Source organism: Protopterus annectens, chromosome 17.part0, assembly GCF_019279795.1.
Source record: "Protopterus annectens isolate FY-2018-M chromosome 17.part0, PAN1.0, whole genome shotgun sequence".
NCBI lineage: Eukaryota > Metazoa > Chordata > Ceratodontiformes > Protopteridae > Protopterus > Protopterus annectens.
In genome coordinates, this window is record NC_056751.1 from 684366777 (window position 1) to 684384168 (window position 17392).

Consider the following 17392-nt stretch of genomic DNA (forward strand, 5'->3'; position numbering starts at 1 on the left):
CATGCTCTCACCTGTATACACCCCCAGACCTGTCAGCCATGTGGCACATGCAGTAACTGTTATACACACTTGTTACTTGTGTTCAGCTGTACCCAGGATATGACACAGTCAATGTGACACCACAGTGCCATACCCCTTGTAGGAAAGGATAGCAGACCAACATCCTGCTGACATATAGACACCTACAACACAAACAGAATACATTATGGAAACTACAATCAGTCAGTGTTAATAACAGCTATAATGCATCATGGCTGGACAGCTACACATCCTGACATGTAAGCATAAAACTTTCCAGCTGAAAACATGTTAAACAGCATTACATTGCTAAACCTTAGTACATTCACCCTGTGCATCAGACCCATATTAGCATGTCCTTGCATCGATGGTATGGATGACAGGGATGTGGCACAGGTATCATCATATACACAGGGTGTGTGGTGGGTTTGCCAGAGGCCTAGGCTGAGCCGTTTGGTTGGCATCATGAGTGTGAGTTAGGGGGTTCTTTAACAATTGGGCTGTGCAGATGTGGTGTGTGTAGGTATGGAGGTGCCCTAGCTATGTTGGTGATGTGTGTGTGTATATGTATGAACATAGTTCTGCCATGTGGCTGCCCTATACAGGATTTTTTTGGACAGCTGCAGACAGTACATGGCAGGGTATACAGTTTACCGTCTCTGGCCATGAACATGGGAACTTTGCCTGCCAGGGGTTCCACAGGCACTACCAGGTAGAAGTCCAGATATGTTACTCTCCCCTGATGATGACAATTGCCCGCTGGATCCGATTCCCTGTTGGAACTGGCCAGGACCACGTGCACGTGGCCTGCTGCATTGTGGTGTGGTCAGCACTCTCCCAGCAGTGCTGGTGCTGGTACTGCAACTATGGGAGTGGCTGTGAGTTGTTGCACATCCACGTAGACCTCCACCTGTTGGTGTTGTTGACCTACGTCCATGTGGATGACACCCTGCTCACACCACATGCACCAACACAGACACCACATGGTCAAGGATTCCCACCATTTCACCCAACCATCTATCCAGGACCTCTGCAAAATAACAGTGGGCACTTGCAAGATCACAGATGTTGTCAAGAACAGCAGAATGAGTAGCTCTCTGGAGCCTCAGACTCTGTCTGGTATAATGCTCCATACATGCCTGTGCCTCCATGACGGCCCAAAACATGCATCTGGTGACACCTACTGTGGCACTTCTGCCAGAGGCATGATGACCAGCAGCCCTCCTACAAGAACCCCTGTACATCTGCCTGTGTGGTACCTCACCGGTCAACCAGCTATGGCTGCTGTGTACAGACACACTTGCCATAGTCCCCACACTGTCCTGTCTCATGCCACCACACGCCAATTGTCCCTCATCTATGGCCACTGATGATGGGGTATGTATGGGTATTGTGACTGTGTGTGGGAATGGGGTGAATAAATGTGGAATGTCAACCGATGGCACAGCTTCAGCCCCTGTCAACCCTGCCTATGCCTCACCATACCTATCATCATTGTCAGAGTCAGTATGGACAATAACATCAGTTTGCCTGCAGGAGGGACCCTGACCCTCCTCACCAACTGTGAGAAGAAAATAAAAAATGTGATTTAAGACCTGTACGTTATTGCTTACCTCTACACACACTCACCCACACACACACACACACACACACACCACACACACACACACACACACACACACACACACACACACACACACACACACACACACAAACTTACAGGTGAGGTGGCACAAAGATATTGCACAGACCTCTCATTACCCAACAGTCAACATGCATGACATATAGCACTCAACAGCATGCACTGCAGCTATACTCAATCCTTGTTACCAACATTATACATCTCTGTGATGCATGAGTTGTGTTAGGAGGTGATGCCCCTTCCCCTGGAACACACTGCACCCATGTACACAGTACAGCACCCTGGTGTGTACTGTGCACCATACCTCATGAGTGTACACACCACTGCTGAATGAGTATATGTGTGGCAGTTATGTTGCTCTGTTGCTCAAAGCCCCATGTGTTTGTCTGACACATACCTGGGATGATATGAGGACTGATGTCAATAGTTAATGCCTGACCTCTGATTTGCAGATCTCATCATCAGCAGTGCGTCTATGAGCAATACAATCCAATTACACTGACAACCTTCAAAGCTTAATGTAGATATGAGGAGTGTGCACACCCTTGTTGACATGCCACCATCTTCCATGATATGCAATGGGGCCACAATACTGCATATGTTAACATTACACACACCTGATATCTGACATATGACCTGTGCAATCAAATGCAGTATCAAACAAATGTGTTAGTCATGCAGATGCTGAACGAGATGCATACAATATGTGGGTTGCATACGTGTGCACACCCTGAACACAATGGTTTGTTGCAGCACCTGTTAAGTGAACTACAGCAGTTACTATTCCTGGAAGTGGTATACTAGCATGGCCCATCTGCACTTGCCATTATTTGGTCACTCTGCCCTACAAATGTCCCCAAACACTGCCAGATTGCAAGGTCAGCTCATGTGCACAGCCCTTGGAAGCCACACAGTGTCTTCACTATTGTTGTAGAGTCAGGGTTATGTCTGGCACAATTCATGACCTTGACTGTGTTCAGATACAGCCATTCCTATGGAGCTTTGGATGTATGCTTCAGTTCACTGTTTGTTTCAGTATGACACCCCTCCCCATCCTCAGCCTTATTGCAGATGCTTGACAACTATGGGCCACACATGAGTGTTATTTGCAGTGTTCCAAATTCAGAACACCATGTCTACTGGCCTAGTTCTTGCTAATGAACAGCAAACCTAAAGGTGTGCACTCACACCAGCAAGGTAAAAATGGGGATGGTGGGCCTGAGGTGGAGTGAGGTGTTGCTTGTGCACCACATGTATCTTTATTAATATTGTCTGTAGATTTCAGCCTTGGTCTTAGTACACCATTACACATTGCAACACATGCCTTTGGGATACTTGATGTTATGCATATGCTTCCTCTACAGAGCCCTGGATTATGTTTCCTGTGGAACAACTCTTCCATCTGATTACCCTAATCCATAGGCCACACATATGCAGATTCCAGGTGATTGTTGACACAGGTACTGCACAGGCAGTACTTGCTAGACATTCCTGCAAGTCCTCAGTGTTGCTGCATGTTTCTGGGCAGCATCCATGGCCAGTTTGCAACATGTGTTTTCATCTATCTTGGATGGGCATCTGTTTATTTTCTACATTAATGTTGTCCCAGACTTCATACACACATACATGACTGTCTGCGCTGTTTGTCATGGTATATGCAATGGTGAGGTAAGGCCACTTCTCCCACTCCTGAGTGCTACCTTTCGGATATGGGATCCATTCCATTGTTTATAAGATGTGTGCAAGCCACAGCTGCTTCTGTTGCAGGTGAATGGGCAAATGTCATGGACATACTTCTTGGACAGCAGACCATCACTTGTTGTGACATTGAGGCCCTGTACTTGATGGAAGGTGTGTACTCAAGAGGAGTGAATGCTGTCGGTACCTCACAAGCTGCTTCCACAATATGTTATTTGGAGTGTGTGCACACATATGCTTCCAGTGTTTGTTAAGGTATGTATTCCTCATATTTGTTGTCCTAACATAAGAATCCATATTACACATTCATTGCTCATGTTAGGATCACATTACAGGTTGTATAAGGTGTTGAATGTGGTATTCTGATTTGCAGTTGTTTAGATCAGGAACAGTTGCCATTGTAATAGTGACATATACACTGTTGTAGACACTGTATAAGGGTAATGTTTCAGACATGTCCCTACTGTAGGCCATTTGTCCCACCATTATGTTCATCTCTGTCCACACATCTTGCACTGACAGGTTCTTGTGTATACTGCAGGACTCTTACATACCCTCAGCATGTGTCAGTGGGAGCTGGATGGCATGACCCCCACCTGTGGCAAGCTGGTCCCTCCTAATGGCAGCAGCATGCTGATGGGAGTGGAGGATCAGGTCGGTGGTCCGATGCCGCACCTGCTCATAACTGCATTTATGCAGGCCAACATCATTCATTTTGTGGACAAGCTCATTCCACAGGGTGGTCCTCTCCTGCAGATCATGGGCCCTGTGCCCAAATAGGATGCCATGATGGAGTACCACATATTGGATTATTACATCATTTTCTTGTGCTATGAAAGCAGGGAGGTGTTCATGTGACATTGTACCTGGAAGACATAAACAGGAAAAAGGTCAGAGGACCTCATACTGCAAGGATATATAAGTTGTTAATTGAAATCTCCCCCCCCCACCATATCTGCAACAATAATCTAAACACAAATCAATGGATATATTTACACCAAACCTACTGTTGGGACATATGTCCTATTGTTCAATAAATATTGAAATGTGTTTCTATTAATGTTCCATGTTGAAACACTATCATTGGTGGCCTGTTGCTATCAATGTAACCTGCCTGCCGTTGTAATGGCCACTGTGGTTCCATATCTGCATGTGTTCTGTTTGCTATGCAACTATTCCAAATCTGGTGTTTTGGGTTAATGAGAATATCTATGTATGCTGTTATAACTAATCCTGGATTGTGTTGACTATTACTAACCCACATATGTTCTAAAACTGCAACACCATAGCAAGTTTGGTAAGTGGACCCACTTCTGCCACCTCATCTGGCCATGGCATCAGGTCACAGCCTGTCAGGGAACCACCCCGGGACCTCCTCATCTGCTGCTCCTGCACCACCTTCAGGTGGAACTGCCTCAGGGGATGGGGCTCGTCCCCCCAGGAGTGGCCGTGGACAGGATCCTGTCCCACCTGAAATCAGGTTTGGGGTCTGGTGCATAGGGAGCTCCACAGAGAATTGGTAGATCTGCTATGCCAGCTTGAGGGCCGCATGGCACAATTAGAGAGCTGTACAATGCTTAGCATTGCTTATTTTTTATTTTATACACTATCTGCTGTATGGGACTGATTCATCATTCATTACATATTACAAATCTGTTTACTGGCCCTGATATCCCCCAATATGCTTTCATTGCATTTATTCATGTGTGACTATACTGTATGGGGCATTTGTGTTTGTATGGGAGTTTCACAGCTTACACTGACACCTCACATCTGGATCTACTACAGCACTCTGGTTAACAAATATTATGTTATATCATAGCTAATTATAAAATAAATGTTTATGTACCACTTTCACATGTAAAATGCAAAGTGGTTCCAATGGGGTTGAACCGGGAAAGGCTGCTTGTAAAATATACTCTCTAACCACTACACTATTGCAGCATTGCTTAAGTTGGATGTCTCTTGCTATTTAACTTCTTGTGCTGTTTAAGCTGAACTAAGAGTAGCTAAGCAATGGGTACACCCGCACAGCTACACTTAAACTTTATCGGATTTATTAAAAAAAAAAAATATTCGTTGTGTTTTTTTCTTTGTATCCTTCAGAATATCCCTGCTAATGCTAAACCTGTTATTTTATTAACTTTCTGCTTTGTGGGATGATTGTCCCTTATGGCTTTGTCCAGATTCCTTACTCTGATGGGTTGGGGGTGTTACGAGTGTTCTCGCTCATTTGAAATTGCTGAATGGAAATTCTGGACTGCAGGGGATGTATGTATGCACTCAGACGGGTCTACCTGACAATGCCGAAAGCTGACAATGCCGACGATGAGAACACCGACACCAGAAGATCGAAAAGTGAGATGACTGATGGATGAAAACCCCGACGCTGAGAACACCGACATGTGAAAAGGCTGTGTAAGTATGCGGTAGTGACAGACGTTAGGGTTAGGGTGCGAGTAAGGTAAGTGTGTGATATTGACGGACTCTAGAGATAGGGGTGGGTTAAGTGAGTTAGGGTTAGGGCGCGGGTTAGGTGAGTGTGCGATAGTGACAGTCTTTAGGATTGGGGTGGGTTAAGTGAGTTAGGGTTAGGGCGCGGGTTAGGTGAGTGTGCGATAGTGATGGACCTTAGGGTTAGGGTTTGGGTTAAGGTTGTAGATAGTTGTGTATGTAAGGTTTAGTGTGGGTTTGTAAGGATTTTGGTGTGCTTGTGTTGTGTGTGTGCATTTTGGACAGGGGATTTGTTTTGTTTGTTGATTGTCGGGATTGTGGTGTGTCGGGCATGTGAGGTTTCGTGTTTGTGAACTTTCGGTTATGTGGTGTCGGTGATTTTGTTGTCGGTGTTGTAGTGCGTCGGTGTTGTCAGGTAGATCCACTCAGACACACCCCCTGCGCTCATACACAGAACCATGTCCATTTTACAGCACTGCAGTGCGCCTTCATAAATATGCATAGCGCACTGCTGTGCTGCACAGGAACGGTCCCTGCCATACAGGAATAACTTATTCCTGCATGGCTGCTTGCTGAATCCTGGGATATATGAAAACATTGGTTAATGTATATACGTTATTTGACAATGATTTAATAGTTCGAAAAATTTTAGCCAGTTTATAGAGAAATTAAAGGTAAGTTAGACTATAATACAAATAGGAATTGCAATACAAAGTGAGAGAAAAGCAGGCTTATGGTATATTTAGACAGAAAGCCAGGGGACAGAAACTGATAGAAGTAAGGAAGTGAGTGAAGAAGAAAGAGTAAGGAGATTTAAGGTATGAAAAGGTACAGTATTTGTCCACCTTTAAGGATATAGTTTACTCTGATGTTGAGAAAGAACAGATCCAGATTTTGGCTAAGAAGTCTTTCGGAATAGTTTTGAAGGAAGGTTGGGAAGGTACTTACCTGATGGATATGCATCTATAAATATGTATCAAAGAACTATAGATAAAATAAATTGTGTTAAAGTATGTTTAATTGTTATAATTCTGATTGTAATTAAACACTTTTAAACAATGGTAAGCTAATAATTTCATCTGCTCTTTAGAAGTATAAATTTAATTTAAAACTGTTTTCATGTATTAATGTTCTGAATTTTGCATTTTAGTGCAGGATGCCTTTAAGAGAATAATATGCATACTTTAATATGGAAATGTGTATTTGCTTTCAGTTTAATGTTGTGGTGTTCACATAATTTAAAATGCACAATTCTGTTGGCATTATCTGTTAGCTTGTGCATGCTGTAGATTTTAAGCAGGTTTAGCATAAAGAATAACATTCATGTTTGACAGGTTTCTGAGTTTAGTGGGAATGCTGTACTCATGTACCTTGCCTCTCCACCTCATGGGTCTGCTAATGGAATAACTCCTGGTTACAGCAAGTCATGAAAAGACAACTAAGCTTCAAGCTGTAACAATGAAAGAAATAGTGTCTACTCTTAGAGATAGTTAGAATAAAATAAATTGCATGATCTAAAAGCACAGGGTTGCAAAATATTATGAACAGGTGAATAACTGAAAGAGGATAGTTTTCTCAGCTGCATTAAATGAGCTGTTGGGTAGGAGAGCATTTTAACTTTCATCTGTTTGGTTCTTTAGTACATAAAATACATACATTTTAATGCTTAGAACCGTTTTCTATTAGTTGTAAAAGGTATGTTTACATACGTGTATGTTTTGTAGGCTGCTGTGGTAAGAAATCACTTCAATTTGCAGTTTTACTAATTTACTAAATGGTACCATGCTTCCTTCTCAACCTGGAGATCATTTTTTAATAAGATCTTTATTATCTGAGTTTAGCATATAAAAGGCATTACATTTAATGCCAAGATTGTTGCATTTTAATAACTATGTATGTGTACACTGGAGATGTGAATGTATATCGCATCTCCTTCACTTTTTCATTAGGAGTCTGAGACTTGATGCTCTTGGACCTCGGGTATCTCATGGGCTAGCATGTTTTTGAATAGGGGAGGCTGTTGCAATCCAATTTTTAGCTAAACTGACTCCCTTTAAATTTGTTCAGGAGTTTGTGGTCCCCAGTTGAGTGTATTAGCTCACATGCATTCCTTGTGGTCATTAGAGCTTAATGTTAGATTGAAGGTATATTAGATTTCATTTATTTCATATGTGCATTAATTTGTACACACTAGATGACACTCAGGCATGCTATTTAAGTCCCCTCCCCTTTTTGTCCTCTCCTGTGTTTGCTGTCTCAAAAGAACATGTGCTAGAGAATATATAGGACTTAGGAGACAGTGGTCTGTATCGTACATAGCATTTTGGCCCATTTTTGCAGAAAAATATGTTTTGCTATCACAAAGTCCTAAATTGAATGGTAGAGTAGATAAGCTTTTGTATCTATATGTATCAAATTATATGTATTGTTGTTTTTCTTTGCCTTTTCCTGGTTAGGAGTCGCCACTGCAGAACTCCGGTCTGCTAATGATTGGCAGTCTATTTTTATGGTGCGGAGGTACCAGCCTGATACCCAACCTTCAACAAAGGCACACCCATTCACACATGTCTTTTGAACACCACTCAACCGCGGGGAGGACATGCAGACTCCACACAGAAGGCACTCTAGCCAAGAATCAAACAGGAGAACCTCTTGCTGTAAGGCGACAACGCTACCGCTGCACCACCGCAGCTTTATCAAATGATATGTGTAATACTATAAAATAAAATGAAAATAAACCTTGGATGTTCTCACTACTGGATGTCAGAGAAAAGTTCTTACTAAAGCACAAGGCATTATACCATATGTTGCTTTTACACTATCATTACTATTAACAAGTGTATTTGCATGGTAAAATTAATTCTCTATGATCACCTGTTTACTACAATAAAACTTTTTATTATTAAAAATGTAACCATAAAGTAAGTAAACATAAGCTCCTGCAATGGCATACAAACACCACATCAAATGATATTTGCAGATGTAAATAAAGTGAAATATTCATGCTACCTATATTTTGACCATTTCTTCTCATTGTTGGATATCAGTGAAGAGTCGGGTCTATATCAGAACATCGAAGTATTAAAACTTTGAATGTTCTGATATTGAACACTATTCAGTGAACACTAAGAATCGCGAAGCTGCAAAACAGCAAATTCTTTCCTCAGGAAAGAATTCGATTGGCCGTTTCTGTGGCTTTGTTATTCTTAGCTCTGTGGTGGAAAGTTATGGTTAGGTTCAGGTAAGTGTGCGATTGTTTGTACATTAGGGTTAGGGGCGGGTTAAGTGAGTTAGGGTTAGGGCACGGGTTAGGCGTGTATGCGATAGTGACAGACTTTAGGGTTAGGGGCGGTTTAAGTGAGTTAGGGTGCAGGTTAGGTGAGTGTGCGATAGTGACGGACCTTAGGGTTAGGGTTTGGGTTAAGGTAAGTGGGTAGATAGTAGTGTATGTTTAGTTTAGTGTAGCGTTAGATGTAGGAATTTAAGTGTATGTGTGTGGTTGCTGTTTATTTGATGTGCTTGTGTTGTGTGCATGTTCTGAATGTTCGATATTTTCATGTTTAGATGTTTTGGGGACGATGAAATAGTGTTTGCTATTTTCATCTTTCGATAACGTGATATAAACAGGAAGAGTCCACCCTGAACCATCAGGATGATAATGCTGTATTTTGCTTCACCAAGATCATAATTTTATTATCGTGTTTTCGTGTAGTAGCATTAATAAAGACTCCAGGTATTGAGCAATGCTTCAAACTGAATCAAACCATAAGGTTATAGGCTGCCTGCTGCTGATCATATTAACTTTACATTTATGCAAAAGAAGTAATACAACCCCAGATGCTGAACAGCATTTGTAAGGGCATCAGTATGGAATGATAACTATAAAAATTGATCAGTCAATCAGAGGAGGTTGGAAAGGAATGAGAAGATAGACTGAAAAACCAGCGTACATAGTAACAACTGAAGTACATCTGCATCGCCCCAAAGTATGCAACAAAGTAGGGAAGGTCTAGCAGTTTTACTTGGAAGTGTTTGCAAAGGCATTTGTATCCGTCAAGGAGAATTGCTGGAAGTGACATGGGAAAGAGACAGGTAACTAGGAACATGTTTGTGGGAATGTAATAAGTTGGCAGATTTTTAAAAAAACTTACTAGAGAGTACTTTTTTAGAAATATTGGGGGGTGGTTGTAACTAAGGAAAACTATTATTTTGAGCAAGGACACAAGATATGAATTGCCTAGATATAGTAAATGCTTACTAACGTTAATGCTATTAGTTGTCAAAAGCAATTATTAGAAATAGAAATCAGAATTTAAACCAACTGTAATTGAAGTACTAAATATTTTAAAGGAGATAAAAGAACTGGAGGTGGGATCTTTTGAAAAGGAATGGAAAACATTTATATAGAAATAAATGGAATTTGTGGAACAAAGTATGCAGAATAATGTTCTGGGGGAGGAGTGATGTTTAAGACATGACAAGAATTGAACAACTTATGTAAGTTGGACTGAATACTTCCTAAAAAACATGTTTACTGCATGGAAACAATAAGAAATACAGCTATGGTCTGCTTTCCTTTATTAACGTATGCATTCCTATGTGGTTGCATTTGCGATTTAATACACACACACACACACACACACACACACACACACACACACACACACACACACACACACACACACACACACACACACACACACACACACATATATATATATATATATATATATATATATATATATATATGTGTGTGTATATGTTAAAAAAAGATCATAATGTTCTATGTTGTTTTCCCACAATCTTTAGAAAGCACACATAGGATCATCTTTTACTGTACATTTCTTCATTAAAAATCAAACTGCAAAACAAGAATACATCAGCTCCTACATTCAGATGGAAACAATGAATCACATAGTAGCTGTTCCTAAATAAAATAAAGTGAAATATATCTTTTGCCTAGTTTTAAATGCTACTTCGCAGCTTCAGATATTAGAAAAGTGCACTTGTCAAAGCATCTAGAGCATGATGCTGTATATTGCTTCCCCACAATCATTTTGCAGTATAATTAATAAAACCTCCAAATGTATTAAATGGCACCACTGCTGAGTATTGCATGGTTAAATGAATGTAACATTCAACTATGCTACTCTTTGCATGAGTGAAAAGGAAAAATGAACACAAGTAAGTAATATCCCACATTTTGCTCTTAATAAAAACAGAAAAAAAATGCCATATGAATCGAAGAAAGAGTCATTACTGGGCACATTGCGGTTGCTGTGAAGAGCACTTTTGCCTAAAATCAAAGATCAAAACGATGCTAATTTCATGAACTTTAACTGTACGTTGATTAGGAATGGGGTCCATTCCCATCATGGTAATAGAAACCCAAAAGACTTGGAGAAATTAAAAAAGAGAAAAACATTTAGGCAGGAAATGATAGGGCTGTCTAGCTTGGAAACTAGAGACAAAAGTATGGATGGATGTCATGATATCATTAGTATAAGCTAGACTTTCGGTATCTAAAAAAGCAAATTAATTAAAAAACAGTTTTCAAACATAAATGCATACCGTCTTCCATTATCAGAGAATATTACATGCACAACCGTGCCCATGTTTATGTCAATTAAATAAATAATACCTATGGGTGTAATATAGCAATGCTGACCTAATGTTTGAATGTCATGAAGGAATTTGTCTCACAGGGCATAAACCATTATCTGGGGCTGTCCATGCTGCTAGTGATAGCCACCGGACCCGGTGCACTTTTTAAATGCATGGAACAGGGTGTTATGAGCCATCCAATTGATGTGATCATAGTTTCTTAGGTTCATAGGTTCATACTAGGCTATCTGCCCTGGGGCAATTATAAGCCTAGCCCAATTCTGTATGGCTTACGCCACCCATTGATTTAAATATACTGTGCCCTTTTTAAGGTTTAGTTTACTGTGCCTCTGTCTAATAGTGACACGGGAGTAATCCCTGGGACAAACCTACGATCCCCCATCCACCTATTGAGATTCTTCATGAAGAGATTCAGTGAGGTGCTCTGCCTCCCATGAACTGAAATTCTATTCCAGAGCGAAGGGAGCCTCTGGGTTATGAACCTGTCCCTCCAGCAAGTTCTATTTATTTCTGTGCTGAGGTTCAAGTCCCTCGAGCATGTGGCTCTAAGGGGTTTAGATTTGCTGAGGTGGAGCATGTCCATTAATTCTGGATTTGACATAGCTTTGTATGTCAGGCATAGATCGCCTCGAAGTAGGCGGTATGCAACTGAGTAGAGCTGGAGTTTTTTTAACCGAGCAGCATATGGCATCTGTTTGAGACCCTTGATCCTCTTGGTGAGATACTTCTGGGGTCTTTCTAATTGCTGCAGGTGTCGGATAAGGTACATCCCAAAAGGGGCATTGTATTCTATGATGGGCCTGATGAGGGATGAATAAAGGGGCAAGATTACCTCTCTTGATCTAGATGTGAAACCCTTCATGATGAGGTGGGCTATGTAGAAGGTCTTTCTAACCACTTTGGCAATGTGGTTTTCAAAGGAGAGATTGCTATCAACTTGGGTCCCCAGGTCCCTAATAACTTTCTCTGTACTTAATGGGTTTCCGCCTATGTGGTAATTTGTGGGCACATTGTTTTTGCCAAAGGGTATGACTATACATTTCTTGGCATTTAGCTTTAAACCATGGTGCTGGCACCAGTTATCTGTCTCTGTGAGACCTTTTTGAAGGATGTTTGTGTCAGCTGGAGAGTTGATTATGGCTCCCAGTTTGCAGTCGTCCGCGAACTTGGTGATCCATAGTCCCACGTTTGCCTGTACCTCGGAAAAGTATATACCGAACAAGAGGGGTCCCAGGACAGAACCCTGTGGGACACCACTTGTGACCGGTTTCGAGTTGGACATGGCTCCAGCAACTCTCACTCTGTGGGTTATGTCTTTGAGCCAGTTTGCGACCCATCTTGTGACATAGGGGTTTATATTTAAGCTGGATAGCTTATCTATGATGCCCGAGTGGGGTATTGTGTCAAATGCCTTTGCAAGGTCCGGATAGGCTGTGTGGACTACCTTCCCTTCATCTATGGCTTTGGTGACTGTTTCAAAGAAGTCAACCAGGTTCAAAAGGCAGGATCTGCCCTTGACAAAGCCAAACTGGATAGGATATAGTGTCTGTAGGTCCCCAATGTCTTTGTTTATGAGCTCCATGATGATCCTCTCCATAGCCTTGCAGACTAAGCTAGTCAGGCTTATGGGGCGATAGTTTCTAGGGTCCGTAGAGGCTCCACCTTTGTGGAGTGGGACCACTGTTGCTGTACGCCATTCTGTGGGCACATATCCTGTAGTGAGGCTGAGATTGTATAGCTGTTTTATTTGAGGGATTAGTTCCTCTTGGAGTTCATGTAGGATGTAACCTGGGATGCCATCTGGTCCCATGGAAGCAGAATTTTTTGCTTTGGAGAGGGCAGCCTTCACCTGAGCATCAGAGATGTTTGGGAGGCAGCCCTCTGCCAGGATAGATACTTGCTCTTTTGGGGAGGGGGAGTTTACACTGAACCTGTCTGCCAGGATATTGGCGATGTCTGTGGGTTCAGTGTATTTTTTGTCATTTAGAATCAACTCAAAACAAGTCTGGGAGTTGCATCCCAGGTTTCTAACATAACTGAAAAAAGCCTTATGATTGTCTTTGGTGTCCTGTGCAATTTTTCTCTTGAAGCTGGCCTTGGAGGATTTTATGAGGGATCGTAATTTTTTGCTAGTACTGATCAGAGATGCCTTGCCTGTTAGGGATTTTGCTCTATCATGTAGTAGCTTCCTCCTTCAGTTGTACAGTTTATTTATGGCAGGGGTCCACCAGACTGGACGCCTGCCTTTGGATGATTGGGTCTTGGTTTTGTTTGGGATAGCATGATCCATGCATTCCTGGAGATGTCCGTAGAATGCGTTTATATAGGATTCTGCAGTTTGGGCAGTAGTTTCCACTGGCCCTGGGGCCTTGAAGGATTCCACTTCGGTTTTGAGAAGTGAGAAGTTCGCTTTTGAGAAGTTTTTCACTGTGGTTTTCTGGCTGGGGGTGGGGTCGGGATGTGGACATCCAGTGAAATTAAATTATGGTCTGATCTTACCAATGAGGGATATACTTCTGGTGTGGAGCATAGAGTCCCCAAGTTGGTAATGATCAGGTCTAGTATGTTGTCCCCTCTTGTGGGAGTGGTGACAAGTTGTTCCATAGCATTTGAGTTTATAATTTCCAGGAACATTTGGGCTAAGGTGCTGGGGCTTGAGTAGTGCTCCCAGTCAATGTTTGGGTAGTTGAAGTCGCCCAATATAATGGTGTTTGGAGAGATCTTCATGTTCTCTAATGTTTTCAGGAAAGCTGAGTGGGATTCCTGACTTTGAGAGGGTGGTCTGTAGGATGCTATAAACTGAAAAGCAGTCTTTCCCACTGTTAGTTGCACATGGATGGTCTCTGATACTTCGTGCAATGCCACTAACCTGGAGGTGTGGATATCCTTGATAAATATGGAAACTCCCCCTCTTTTGTGGTTCGGTCTGGGTTTTGGGGACGAAAAGTATGATATGAGGTATAGCCTGTTAGTGCTGGGGTGCTCTCTGGAGCCTTGAACCAGGTTTCTGTCACTGCACAGATATCGATGTTCTCCATACTGAGGAGAGCTTCGAGTGCGTGCATCTTGAGGTTAAGACTTCTGGCATTTAGCAGCATTACCCTTAGTTTCTTGTTCCTTGTGCTGTCTATGGGGGTGGGTTTGACTTTTGAGCCTTGCCTAAAAAAGGCACTATGGGGGTGGCAAGAGCCTTTGCCAATATCTGAAAGCCCAGTGGTGACAGGTGCAAGCCGTCCCTAGCGAAGCAACGTGGCTTGTCAAGCATGTCATCCCAGGCTGACAGACACTGGATCCCCTTTGAATGACACCAAAATTTTAGCCAATTGTTAAAATCGATCATTTTGTCATGGCAGCAATGATGTCACTGCTACTGCTTTCAGACATTACAGTTAAAGAATTCATTGGTTGTTAACAGGAAATAAAAGTGTTTATTTCATATGCCGACCAAAAGAAAACGTTATGTTTTCCCCTATCTCTTCTACATAGAAACAGTAGTTAAAACAAGAACATGCAAATCCTGATCACTCTCACTACTCCTGACATAACATGACTATTGTGTTCTCATATGTCATAATCCCAGAGATCATGAAGGGCAGAGAATGTATTTGCCTCCCTTGAATCTGACAGCCATAATAGATACAGCAATAAAGCAGAAACCTGACACATGTCCCTCAAAATCCTTTGTTCTCAGCTTTCAAATAATGTAAATATGTTGAAACATAGAACAGATTATTCAACTAGATACATGCATAACACCAGCAAGCTTAATACAGCAGTGACTTCACTAATACTTTCTTTTTACTCATAGCCTATGAAGATCATTGACTCAAGCAACTTTCCAACTGAAGGGGAAATGGAAGAATGGCACAGAGAAATAAAGCCTGACTATAGCCCTGGTGAGTTGATCTCAGTTAGAATGGCATAGAGAAATAAAGCCTGACTATAGTCCTGGTGAGCTGAGCTCAGTTAGAATGGCATAGACAAATAAAGCCTGACTATAGTCCTGGCAAGCTTAGCTCAGTTAGAATGTCATAGAGAAATAAAGCCTGACTATAGTCCTGGAGAGCTGAGCTCAATTAAAATGACATAGAGAAATAAAGCCTGACTATAGTCCTGGTAAGCTGAGCTCAGTTGGAAGCTCAGGACATCATGTTGCAGGAAGGTATCATGTTGAACGTTTTTCAGTGAAGCTCCAGTGCAGGCCAGAGATATGAGAGATGATGCCAGGTTGGGAGACAAGAGGGCAAGATCTGAAATAGCCATCTTATAACCCCAAGGAGGAACATTCACTTAGACTAATCTACATTACATGTTCAGCCTAGCAATGACATTAAAAACAGTAAGTGCTTAACTTTCTGTTAGAAATGTGGTGGTTCTACTTGTATTGTTTTTATTGTTTTTATGACCTTAATGACAAATATTATTTAGCTCCATCCATTTTTTTCTTTGTTAATAATGTCATTAGCATGCAAAGGGAGGGACTTAGGACTAGAGAAAAAATACCAGCCCCTCGTAGAGTGACAGCACTACTCCAGAATGCTCAACAATCACCTTCAGGCCTAGGCCAATCAGGAGATCCCTCAGTCACTGAGGAGTAAGCGAGTCAATAGAACAAGGTGAGGGAAGACTGATGTTTGGAGGCTACTGACAAGGACAAAATATTATTGGCATTAAGTGTTATGGCTTGAAAGTGTTCATTTTCATACGTTACAGAGGGATGATCTGTCGAGTTTTAAAGCTACTGTTTTAAAGTTGTTTTTTTTTCTCGTGTGAGATTTGATATGACTAACAAGAATCGTCTCTTAACTAATTAAAATACTTCATTCTACTCAAGTGGAGTACTTTTTAAATGTCAAGGTAAAATATGCTTAAGGTTAGACAATTAAATACTGAAGTCATTTGGAAGTATTTAATGCATGAGACTGCGGTTAATTTTTTGTGGTCACTGTAACTTAATTTTTTTTTAATTTAGATTTTTATGTACCTTTTCCCATCATAATGCAAATTCCAAAAACAGTAGAGAGTTTTCAGAATCATATTTCCTTATATTCTGAGGTTACAGTTTGCACAATTCTTATCCTGTTTTGGTTTGTCCTTTTATAAGAAATAGATACAATCTGGATAAAATTTTTGACCTGTGAATAGTGCTATGCAAAGAAGAAACTATATCCATCTCATCTACCAAAATGGTACCACAAATGTCACTATCCAGGCCAAGTTTTGATTCTAATATTACTCAATAAACAATTATCTAAGCATGCCACAGATGTGACTAGGGACATTTTCAATCTTTTCAGTGAGAACTGATGGAATAATATAGTTCAAAATGTGACATATGGAGAAAGATTCAGAAGAAATATCAGTATCCTTGTCATTTCAATGAAATTCTGTCTGGAGAAAGGCTGTTTTTTTTTTTTTTGCTAGGACCAAACCCTCTCACATCCTGATTCCAACAAAAAGGGATAGGAAAGGTTAATGGCAGCTGTTTAGTGATGGAATTATGGAGAACATCTGCAATCTAAGCTAAAATGAAATGAAAAACAATAATAATCTGGACACACAGTTTATTTAAACTCCTATCACCTTGACCAAGTGGTCTTCTAGGAGTGTAAAACAAAACTTAAATAATACAATCAATTAACAGAAAAAATAAATCAATCAAAAAGACAACCAATGAAATTATTCCAGTAAAATCTTTCATTCCATCTCTTGATTTAAACCTTTCAGTTTTAAAGAGCAAAACTTTAAAATATATCTTACTTCTTTATATCTTAATAAAAAAATCCAAAGACCTGTGTTTTCTCTTATCACACATTTATTTGCTCCAAAACTGAATATTTTAAACTACTTATATTTTTATTATATAGAGCAATAAATATGGAGAATACAGCCACTCTACAGCTGGTAACAGTGATACCATCAGTACAGCGTCTGAATGAGGGGTGGGTATTAAAT